Consider the following 12017-nt stretch of genomic DNA (forward strand, 5'->3'; position numbering starts at 1 on the left):
GTTTTAATGTCGGTTGACAGCCGACATTAAAGATAGTGTTATTAAAGCCCTTTAATGTCGGTTTCCTTTAATGTCAGTTTTAAACCGACATTAAAGGGCTTCAATAACACAGCCTTCAATGTCGGTTGCAACCGACATTAAAGCCTGTATTTTTTTTAAAAAAATTCTTAATCGAGATTGAAGCCCGAATCTGTCCGTTTTTTTAAATTCCGTTGCCGAATCCATATTTTTGGTCAAAAAGTATAACATGACACATCATTATTGAACGCCGTGGCTATGACATTATTATTCATGTATGGATTATAAATCTATTACATTTAATCCACAAATTCTGCTATAAAATTATAATTTAAAAGGTCGTACAATAATTCAGGCATTGAAAACACAAATTACAAGTAATACAAACATTATGATTTTACAAACATTATGAGATTATTGTCTCTCTCCACTTGGTAAGTATGGATCCCTTCATAATTCTTCTTGAACCAACCCCCTAGCTTTAGCAATGTCTGGTTATAGGCGTCTTTGTCTGACCACTGTTGTTCAAAGGATCACAAACAAAAAATGTTTAAGACAAAGGATTGAAAGTGAAAATGTGATAAGAATTCATATTCAACTAACCGTGTTTATTAGGAATGTGCATAAATGGTACATTCAAGGGAAAATTCTTGTAGTAAATATGTTGAACCTAAAGTTCCCCAAGAAAAAGCATAAAGAGGTTGTGATGCCAAATATTTACTCCTTTGTTGCATCTGCAAAACAAGAAAACTCAATAGTTGAATAAATGAGAGAATCTTCTTTTTCAAGATCTTGAAGAAGAGAAGCTTGGTTGCTTAGATATGAGCTACGAAGACGATGGAAAATTTTCGGCAGCATAACGATGCTACCACAACAAAACCCAAAATTTACCTTCATCCTGTTCAAAGAAACACACTCCCAAAAATATTTCACAATCACTTGTTTTCAACAGAACTATCAAAATTCCCAAAAAATGAATATTCAAGAACACATACATCAATAAGCAAATTTAGCTCACAATGTACTTCAAATCTCAAAAGTTGTCACAAAAACTATCTTAGTGTATGGATAACCCACAAACTACCATAGGGCAACCCACAAACTCAAGCACCTTGAATCAAATTTAAACTACAAATAAATAGTATCCATGAGTCATAAATGGGTGTTACATTCTAATCCAATATGGTCCAAAGAGAAATAAGCACACTATAACTTCTCAAACAGGAAATTTCATATCATTAGAGTCACTTGAAAATACTTAGAATCTGTGCTTAAAACTGCAAGCATTCAAAAATGCACTTACTAGGAGTTTTTTTCACCTGAATCCCTTGTTGTTGCAAGAAATCCATCTCTTCCCCACCCCTTCCAAACACCTAAAAAACACATAAACAAAAAGGTTTAAGACAAAGGATTGAAAGTGAAAATGTTATCAGAATTCATATTCAACTAACCGTGTTTATTGGGAATGTGCATAAATGGTACATTCAAGACAAAATTCTTGTAGTGATGCTTATTGAATGATCAAATAATTTAAATTGAATATTAGAATGACGCTTATCTGAGGGATGGCCATTGCATTGGCTTTTTTCTCAATTTCAACTGCCCAGCTATACACCACCATCCCAACAATAGCAAGAACCATCCCTGATATGTTCTTCAATGTCATCTTTGAATCAAAGAGCAACCACCCCAACATCAACATGCATACCGTCTTCATATGGACTAAAACCTAGAATGATACAGCCGAGAAGTGCCCGATGCACAGATATTGACTGATGTTGTAGAACACAACTAGGGAGCATGACAGTAATATGAAACACTGCAACATTCATTAAGGATAGATTGAACTTCAGAAGTAAAAGCAAAACAAATACAAGATTCGAAAAAAAAAGATATCAGAATAATGACTTACGAATGCACCAAAAGTGTAGTTGTATTTCAGTAGAGATTTGCTAATAGGGCAATAGTCAATGAACAGACCAACTGTTAGAAGGGAAAGTGCTTGTGTGGGAGTTGTTTTGCTTAGTAATTCAAAGGAACCTATTGAGTACTTCTTCTGTAATGAACCTATTGACTGTTTAAATCAATGCAAAAGATTTGAGCTTGATGTCTTATAATTAGGTTCTTAGAGTTAAATGTTGAATTTCAAGTGATTTTATAGGGAGAAAAGAGAATGCTTACAATTTGTTGTAGTGATGTGCATAAGATTGCTATCAAGGCACAAAGAAAGCCTTTGGCATTAACTTTGACATCAGTCACCATACATACTCCAACACTGACAACGACCACAGTAACGGCCATCTTCACTTCCCTTGAGTATTATTTTCCATGAAGAATCCACTTCAGTACACAAACCACTGGTATCATGCTCAGCTTTGATATCTACAAGCATATAAAGTAGTGACAAAGTTCAGTTATCGTCGATGACGATGAGTGATGACTTAAGAGTAAGGGGAGCAAGAATTGAACCTGATAGAATCCAACAGAGTTTAACATGAGGCTGAAGTTCATGGCTGCTATTGACGTGTTGGCGATAATCGAGAACCAAAGGAGTTCCCAGAAGGGAATAGACTTGGATTCAGAATAGCCAATGGCATTTGAAATCCAACCAATCAATGTCGTTACAGAAAAGTGAAATCCAGTTAAAGTTATAGCTGAAACACAAGAGGGAAAGCCTTGGATCAAAGTAACTAATTGATGAAATGAAAGGGATGCATTATGCATTTTAGTTTTCTCTAAAAAACACACTCATATGGGACAATCATTTTCATAAGGATCATTCATAATTTATTGAGAAGTTTGATTAAAGTCGTTTCGTTCAGTCAACGGGGGATCGGTAGCTGGCCTCTGGCGCTATTGGCTACCTGAAAATGGAACTTTTCAAGTTCATTTTCTATCATCCAGTTAAATGCTCAGTCAGTTTCCTAAGTTGTTTCCTTTGAAAAGTACAATGTCGACGACCATATCGAAAGACCCACGAGTAGATCGGAAAAATAGACGACCAGATCGAAAAAACCCATAACTAAATCTATAGATCTAACGCCAACAACTCACCTCTACGACTAAAACAAGTTGGACGGACAACGAGCTAACCCATTGGAATCTACAAATCCAAGGAGAAGAGAGAACTCCACCACTGACGGAATCTACGGACGATGAACTCCACCACGCTGGTGACGAAGACCAAAACAAGTTGGATCGAACGATGACCCAAATCTATAGATCGAACCACCGGAAGAATGGCCACGATGACGACCAAACACCGGAAGAACGCCCACGATGATGACCAACCATCGGAAGAATGCCCACAAAGACAGTGATCCAAGCAACGCCAGTGATGACGACGATCGGAGTGATTCACATGGCCAAGTTAAGAAGAAGAGAGGGTTTGGTAAGAGAGAGTGAAAGGAGAGAGAAGATTTAATATGAAAGGAAAAAAGATGCAAAGTAAAAGAAAAATAAATGTAGGCCTTTAATGTCGATTTTAAACCGACATTGTAGCCCATCTTCAATGTCGGTTTAAAACTGACATTAAAGATCTTTTTTTTTTTTTGTTAAAACCGACATTATACATCCGATTTCACTTTTTTCAACCGATTTACTTTTTTTCACCGACATTAAACCCCAAATTCTTGTAGTGAAAACTCACTGTGAACCACCTCAAGATCTTCCACACTATTCTTTTGGAGCTTTAGAACGAGTTGTGGGACTTAAGAATAGCTTGAATCGACGAAAAACAAGGAGAAGGTCATTGCACTTGTCTGCTTGAAGAACTTTTTCTTCAACCTGAAATTTTCTCTAAAATTTCTTTGAAATGCATGCCTCAATTCCACTCCAATCTTCTTTATTTATTGTAGGTGAACATTTAAAGAAGAACACTGCATGAGTTGCAGCTCATGCTTGGAGTAATTGAAGCCAAGATGGATGTTTGTGTGAACAAGTTGAAGATAGTAATGGAAAAAGCCATTTTTCTATTTTGTGCATTTTCTAGTTTTTCAATTTTTCCAAAAATCAAATGATTTCAATAAATCAAATTTGATTTCAAAACTGAAAATATAATTAATTTTATAAAATTAATTTCACAAATTAATAAATAATTATATTTCTAATTAATTTTTACACAAATCCATCTTCATATATTTAAATCATATTTAAATATAAATTCTTCTATTCCGTTTAATTTTAATTTGAACATTTCAAATTAATTGATCAAGCTACTCTAAAGCTTATCCATTTACGAGCTAGTAGAGGGACTCGCGGACCTACAGATCATAGGTTCCAACGATTCAAGATTAATCGGCTAAACTCATTAAACTGAATTAACCCCTATCCATTAACTAATGGGTCACTCCACTATACCCATAGTTGAACTTCCCCTCACTGTATATAAATTATGTCCACCGTTGATATACCATAATCAGTAAATCGATCCTTCACAGGTTGTTCATAATCACAGCTGGTCAAGATAACTGTTTTACCCTTGTGAATACATCTTGTTCCCTAAGCTCCCACCTGACCCTCTAATGAACAATTTTGATTCATAACACCCATGAATCAAATCCTTTTGTGCATATGGGGGCATACAAATAGATGTTTTATACATTGTGTGATACGCTTACAATGCCTCGTCCAATTTTTGTGCCTAATCTTTACGTGTTGTATTGACAACCGTTTCAAGAATTGACTTGATTACTCGATTGGATACCTCAGCTTGTCCATTCGTTTGAGGATGGTAACCTATTGCAATTGACGTTGTATTTGATCATAAGCTTGCTGACAATGCGGGTTTAGAAGTCGAATGCCTTCATCGCAATGATGGTTCATGTTGTGCCAAAACGAGTGAAGATATTATTTTGGAGGAATTTAGAAATGGTCTCTGCATCATTGGAAGCACATGAGACGACTTCTACCCATTTTGAAACATAATCTACAGCTACTAAAATGTAACTATGGCCATTAGATGGTGGAAATGGGTCCATGAAGTTGATACCCCAAATGTCAAGCAGTTCGACTTCTAATATGATAGTTATTGGCATCTCGTTCCTACCAAAGATGTTTCCCATACGTTGGTAGTTATCACATTTTATCACAAACTCTCTAGCATTTTTGAAAAGCGTGGGCCAATAGTAACCACTTTGAAGCACTTTTGTTGCTGTTCTTTTTCCTCCAAAATGTCCGCCAAAGGGTGACTCGTGGCATTAAAATAAGATGTGATGATATGCAGTTTTAGGCATGCATTTGCTAAAGAATAAGTTCTGGTCTAATGCTTGTACAGGTGAGGTTTTTTTGGCTATATATTTGAACTTGATCCACCTTTATGTCACTACATAAAGTTCAAACTACATTAAATAGCCTCAACTTAGTTTATTGGATTCATGATTACAGAATTTAAATTTACTAAAGATTTTAAATAATAGCTTTATTGAACAAGAATATGATATTACAAACTACGAGTTTTAGGACATAAAATCCAACAAACTCCCACTTGGACTAAAACTCCTAGTAGGATCAAACGATGTTGAATTTAACTGTGAGAAATTAATATTACATATGAGTACAATAAACATATGAATACAATAAACTAGGGCATTCACGCCCAACATAATCTCCCACTTGTCCTAGTTTAGAAACACCGTAGACCTAAACTCTGTAGGTGACCCTAAAAAACTTTAGCCGTGAGGGTTTTTGTAAAAGGATCAGCAATGTTTTGCTCAGAAGGTATCTGGGTCACTACAACGTCACCACGGTGTACGATTTCCCAGATAAGGTGGTACTTGCGTTCGATGTGCTTTCCCCATTTATGGCTTTGAGTTTCTTTTGAATTTGCAACTGCCGCTGTTGTCACAATACAAGGTGATGGGTAGATGCATATTTGGAATAACTTCCAAATCTGTCAAGAATTTCCTCAGCCATACTGCTTCTTTTGCTGCTTCGCAAGCAGCTACGTATTCAGCTTCCATTGTGGAGTCAGCTATACAGGTCTGTTTTATGCTTCTCCACACTACTGCTCCTCCATTAAGAGTGAACATTGATCCAGATGTAGACTTTCTAGCATCTTTATCAGTTTGGAAATCAGAGTCAGTGTATCCAGTAAGGATCAGATCCTTAGCACTATACACGAGCATGTAGTCCCTAGTTCTCCTAAGATACTTTAAGATGTTCTTAACGGCAGTCCAATGATCACGTCCAGGATTAGACTGGTATCTACTGATGATCCCTACTGAGTAGCATATGTCAGGTCTAGTACATAACATTGCATACATCAGGCTTCCAACTATGGAGGCATAGGGAATATTTCTCATATCCTCAACTTCTTGAGGTGTCTTAGGACATTGTCCTTTTGACAGTTGAATTCCATGTCTGAAAGGCAACAGACCCTTTTTGGAATTCTGCATTTTATATCTAGACAACATTTTGTCTATATAAGATGCTTGAGACATGGCTAGTGTCCTATTCTTGCGATTCCGAACAATTTGGATCCCAAGAATATACTGCGCATTTCCTAAATCTTTCATTTGGAATTGTGTATCTAACCATTGCTTGACGTCAGTAAGATATCCTACATCATTCCCAATGAGTAGAATATCATCGACATATAAAACTAAGAACGCTATAGTAGAATTGACGATCTTCTTGTAAACACAAGGCTCGTCAACATTCTGTTCAAAGCCATAAGATTTGATCGCAGTATCAAATCTTATATTCCAAGATCTAGAAGCTTGTTTCAACCCATAAATGGATTTTTGAAGCTTACAAACCTTTTGTTCTTGACCCTGTGCAATAAACCCCTCTGGTTGAGCCATATAGATACTCTCTTCAAGATCGTCGTTTAGAAAGGCTGTCTTGACATCCATCTGCCAAATTTCATAGTCATAAAAGGTGGCAATGGATAAGAGTATTCTAATCGACTTAAGCATGGCAACGGGAGAGAAAGTTTCTTCATAGTCCACTCCCTCTCTCTGGGTATAACCTTTGCCACAAGTCGAGCCTTAAAAGTCTGTACTTTACCGGCTTGGTCTCGTTTTCTCTTGTAGATCCACTTACAACCAATTGGTTTTACATCATTTGGTTGATCTACAAGTTTCCAGACAGAATTGAAGTACATAGACTCCATTTCGAGGTCCATGGCTTTGATCCACTGATCACGGTCCACATCTTTCATCGCCTGTTTATAGGTCGATGGATCCTCTATGCCGTCATCAGGTATGACGACTTGTGTTTCTGTTAAACCCAAGTAACGGTCAGGCTGATGAACAACCCTCCCACTACGTCGAGGCATTCTCAACTCTTGAGAAGGATGTGACTGACCAGATGTACTAGTTTTATCTACTACTTTAGTAGATGAACTAGCTTTATCTGTAGCGTCTTTTGAAATTTCTTTCAACACTATTTTACTGTGGGTTGATGATTTCTAATGTGGTCTTCCTCTAAGAATGTGGCATTTGTTGATACAAATACCTTGTTTTCTTGAGGATGATAAAACAGACCACCCCTTGTTTCCTTTGGATAACCTACAAATAGGCATAACTTTGAACGATGTTCCAATTTCTTGGGATTTTGTACCAACACATGTGCTGGGCAACCCCAAATTCTAAAGTGACGTAAACTACTTTTACGCCCTTTCCATAGCTCATAAGGTGTTTCTGAAACACTTTTAGAAGGAACGTTGTTCAAAATATGGACAGCAGATTCAAGTGCATATCCCTAAAAGGAATCAGGCAATTGAGCATAGCTCATCATAGAGCGAACCATATCTAATAAGGTTCGGTTTCTTCTTTCTGATACACCGTTCTGCTGAGGCGTACTAGGTGCAGAGAGTTGTGACTGGATCCCATTTTCTATCAAATAGTCTTGGAATCGTATGTCCATATACTCTCCACCTCGATCTGATCGAAGTGTCTTTATTGTTTTACCTAATTCATTCTCAACTTCAGCCTTATATTCTTTGAACTTTTCAAGAGAATCAGACTTGTGATGAAGCAGGTAAACATGACCATACCTTGAATAATCATCAATAAAACTGATGAAATATTCATACCCACCTCGAGCCTTGACATTCATTGGTCCACAAAGGTCCGAATGTACGAGCTCTAAGGGTACTTCTAAGACCTTTTCTAGTAAAAGATCTCTTGGTCATCTTTCCTTCAAGACAGGATTCACATGAAGGTAAAGAGTTATCTTCTAACTGACTTAAAAGTCCACTCTTGACCAATCTCCCAATCCTATTGAGATTTATGTGACCAAGTCTTAGGTGCCATAGATAGGCATTGGAAGAAACCTTTTGTTTTTTATTCTGAGTTTCTAATGTTCTAAACATTTCAGTATTTAAAACAAAATTTTCTCTAGTTGGTCTTAACTTACATAAGTTGTCTTCAAGTGTAGCAGAACAAATTTGAATACCTTTACAAAAAATGAACGCTTCATTTATATTAAAAGATATTGTATATAATTGTTCTATAATACAAGCGATAGATATCAAATTCCTCTTCATAAGAGGTGCATACAAAACATTTTTAAGTACTAGATATCTATCTTCAAAAAACAACTTCAGATCTCCCACTGCTTCAGCTGAGACAACCTCTCCGGTTCCAACTTTGAGGGTTATCTCACCTTCTTCAAGCTTTTTCCAAGAACTAGTTTCCTGAAACGAGAAACAAATATGATTAGTGGCTCCTGAATCTAGTATCCAGTTGAAGTATCATATTCCACTAAACATGTTTCAACGACCAGTAAATCATATTTACCTTGTGCCGTTTTCTCAGCTTTCTTCTCTGCAAGGTACTTCGGGCAATTTCTCTTCCAATGCCCGTTTTGGTTACAGTGGAAACATTTTCCTTTATCTGTATCCTTCTTTCCCCTTCTTATCTTGGGAGCCTGTCCTTTTCCCTTCTTTTTCATTTGAGCTTTAGAGGGTCCAGCTTTGTTTTTAGAGGACGATCCTCTTATAAATTTTTTCTTAGTGGTAGCAACATTTGCTTCCACTTCCTTCCCCTTACCTAAAGTAAGGTTTTGGAATCACTGGAGCTCGTTAAGAAGGGTAGTGAGGTTAAATTCTATCTTATTTAAAGACGCATTTGTCTAAAAAGGTATAAAACTCTTCGGAAGAGATTGTAAGATAAAGCTAACCTATTAGCCTCATCAATGGGTCCACCATTTACTTCAGCGATATTGAAGTGCATCATCATGTCCAGGACATGTTCTCTAACAGAGGTCCCCTCCTTCATCCGCTTTGTGTAAATGTGCTTAATTGCCTCGTGTCTAAGGGACCATGATGGTTGCCCAAACATTTCTCTTAATGAATCTATTATCTCTTTAGCCGTAGCTAAGGATTCATGTTTCTTTGCCAAAACATCAGACATGCTGGCAAGAATGTAAACACGGGCCTTTTCATTGGCTTTGACCCATCGATCGTATGCTTCCCGAACAGTTCGGTTAGCATTTGAGGCTGGGGCTTGAGGACATTCCTCAGTTAAGACAAATCTTAGATCATCAACTACCAGTATTGTGTTTAGATTTGATTTCCATGCCGAATAATTATCGCCGTTTAGTTTCTCGAAAGCTAAGAGTTGAATTATCGAGCTATTCATGCTGAAAAAGATAAACATATTCTTTTAGAAAAACTATAATCACAAAGAAACCAATTTAATTTAGCAAAAAAACTAATAATGTACCCTTCATTATTATATTTTGCAACGATATTTCAAAAGTTTAGAGTAACCTCCACCGAAGGGCAGTCGATTATTCCTCTTTTGAACCAAGACAATCTTGACTAGATGCTAACCCAGAATAACTCTTTATTCTTATAGCACTTTAGTTATCGCTACTTTGGTCGAGAATATACTAACATCTTAGTAATTCTTGTAAGTGTAACCTTCCATTTTTGGATTTCAGAGACCAGAATCAACATCCTCCCGAAAGTGGAAAGTCAATATGAAAACTGATCTAAGAGAGCCTAACCAGATTTGGAGTTTGCGGTGTTCCGAATCCTAATACAACCCTCCGAAGGGAAAGGTCACTCTAGGGCAGACATGCAGGCACATTATAGGAATCTCACGGTGCGATCTAATGGAAGAGACTGTGGGATATGTTGTTACATACCCCTCACCCACTTACTATGAACTACTTTCCCTATTCACCTTGATATTGATCCATGTAAAAACTCTCCGAAAGAAGTCTGCTCCTAAGCACATCCCAAAGCCCTGCATGGACCTCACGATGTGAACTCTTAGGGATGCTAGAGCTAAAAGTACACTACTTCTTTCTAGCTAAAGTGTTCTATAACGGTTTAGGGTATAAAAAAAACTTAGAGATATATTCCGACTAAATTAAACATATCCTTAGTCTAGGTGATAGATCCATGTATAACTCTTATACTAGATTTTAACCTATGATGTCTAGGTGATAAACAAATTTTATTACCTCACATCTCTCACGCATGCTCACTAAAACTAGGGTTATTTGACTTAGATGCCAGTTTGATCTGTAGGAGGTGTTCCGTAAACTGTCATCTTAAGAACCTCTAACCTTAGACAAGATCTCCCCGGGTAAGTAAATAACTCTTTGTTTAACAAGTAATCAACCTATTCTAACTCTTTAGAAAAGCCGATTGAAATTGCACCAATTTAATCCTAGGTGAGCATGCAACTTTTACCTTTGTTATAGATTTTAAAGTCTAGGTTATTTTATAATAATTATAAAATAAAATTATAACCATTATAACCCTAGAATCATACATCTATAACATACATTCATACTTAATGATCATGCTTTAATATAATTCTTTATATTAAAAAAAAACTTAACATGCATACTATATACATTATAACAATTATAACATATATCAAATGCATGTACATGTTTACTTATGGTGGGATTTTAAATCTATATGGCATACTATATGCACAACAAGATTCAAAATTTAATTAAAACATACATCAACATGCATAATTAATTAAACACCCTAATATGGATTGGTTTTGGCTCTTAAATTAAGCTAACAACTAAATTATTACAATAATAATTTGGTGTAGTACAAAAACCCGCTCTCGAACCAGCTTCAAACACCTTTGAATCAACTTAAACTGGCCCAAAAACTCCAAAAACCAAGTTGAACCGCTCAAACAAGTCAAACAGACCGGTCCATACCGTTTGGACTGGCTTGTCAACGCGCGAAGGTGCAGCTAATGGAAGCGCTAGAGCGCGGGTCGGCTAGAACGGGCGAGCGCACGGGCGAGCGAAGTGGAGTAGGTGGGCGTGCGAAACAGTTTCGAACCGGGTCGGACGGAGCGGGCTGAGAAACCAGGCGGGTCGCGGAATGGGCTAGAGCGCTCGTCAACAGCTGGCGCGCGCGGGTTGCGAAGCGGAGCGGGTGGGCGCGAACCGGGTCGACGGGTCTGGTGGCTTCTCTCGGATCTGGGAGCAGCCTTCTCGGGTCTGGGGTAAAATTCGGGTTTGTGAGCATTTTTTCCTTCATTTTGAAGCTGTCCTCTTTCTCGAAACCGAGTAATTACATCCTAATTTCAACTCTAATAACTCTAACAAATTTACAGACTTTTTTTCACACATTAATGCTCATAAACATGTGAGCAATTACAAATTAATACTACAAAAAAAACTTAATTTAATTGCCAAAACCTAAAAACCATTTTAGTTTCCAATCTCAATTTTATCTAATAAATTAATACCCACCACATGCAATTGAGTAAAATTAAAACATGCTCTGATACCACATGATGGAAAAGTAGGCATGCGCAACGAAAAAGAGAATCAATTCTACTCTAATTGCCCAAATTAAACATGCAACCCTAAATTAATTAATTAGGATTATTTTGAAATAATACCTTTGAAGCTCCCGAAACTCCTCTATCGCTGCTTGAACATGAACCGGACAACCACTAGAGCTGATCTACTATCCTCTGGATTCATAACTGGGTTGTGGGATCCGATGGATGTAGAACCCAAGAGAGAGAAAGAGATGAAAATAGTAGAATGAATTTGGG

The 12017-nt window shown here is 37.1% G+C and overlaps 1 pseudogene; it reads right to left on the reverse strand.

The window, feature by feature from the left end:
• Positions 1 to 735: 735 nt before the first annotated feature.
• Positions 736 to 12017, reverse strand: part of LOC150030877 (UDP-rhamnose/UDP-galactose transporter 3-like) — a 38948-nt pseudogene continuing 27666 nt past the window's right edge.

Source organism: Benincasa hispida, unplaced genomic scaffold (genome assembly GCF_027475165.1).
Source record: "Benincasa hispida cultivar pf3 unplaced genomic scaffold, pf3_genome.v1.1 HicScf161, whole genome shotgun sequence".
Classification (NCBI taxonomy): Eukaryota; Viridiplantae; Streptophyta; class Magnoliopsida; order Cucurbitales; family Cucurbitaceae; genus Benincasa; species Benincasa hispida.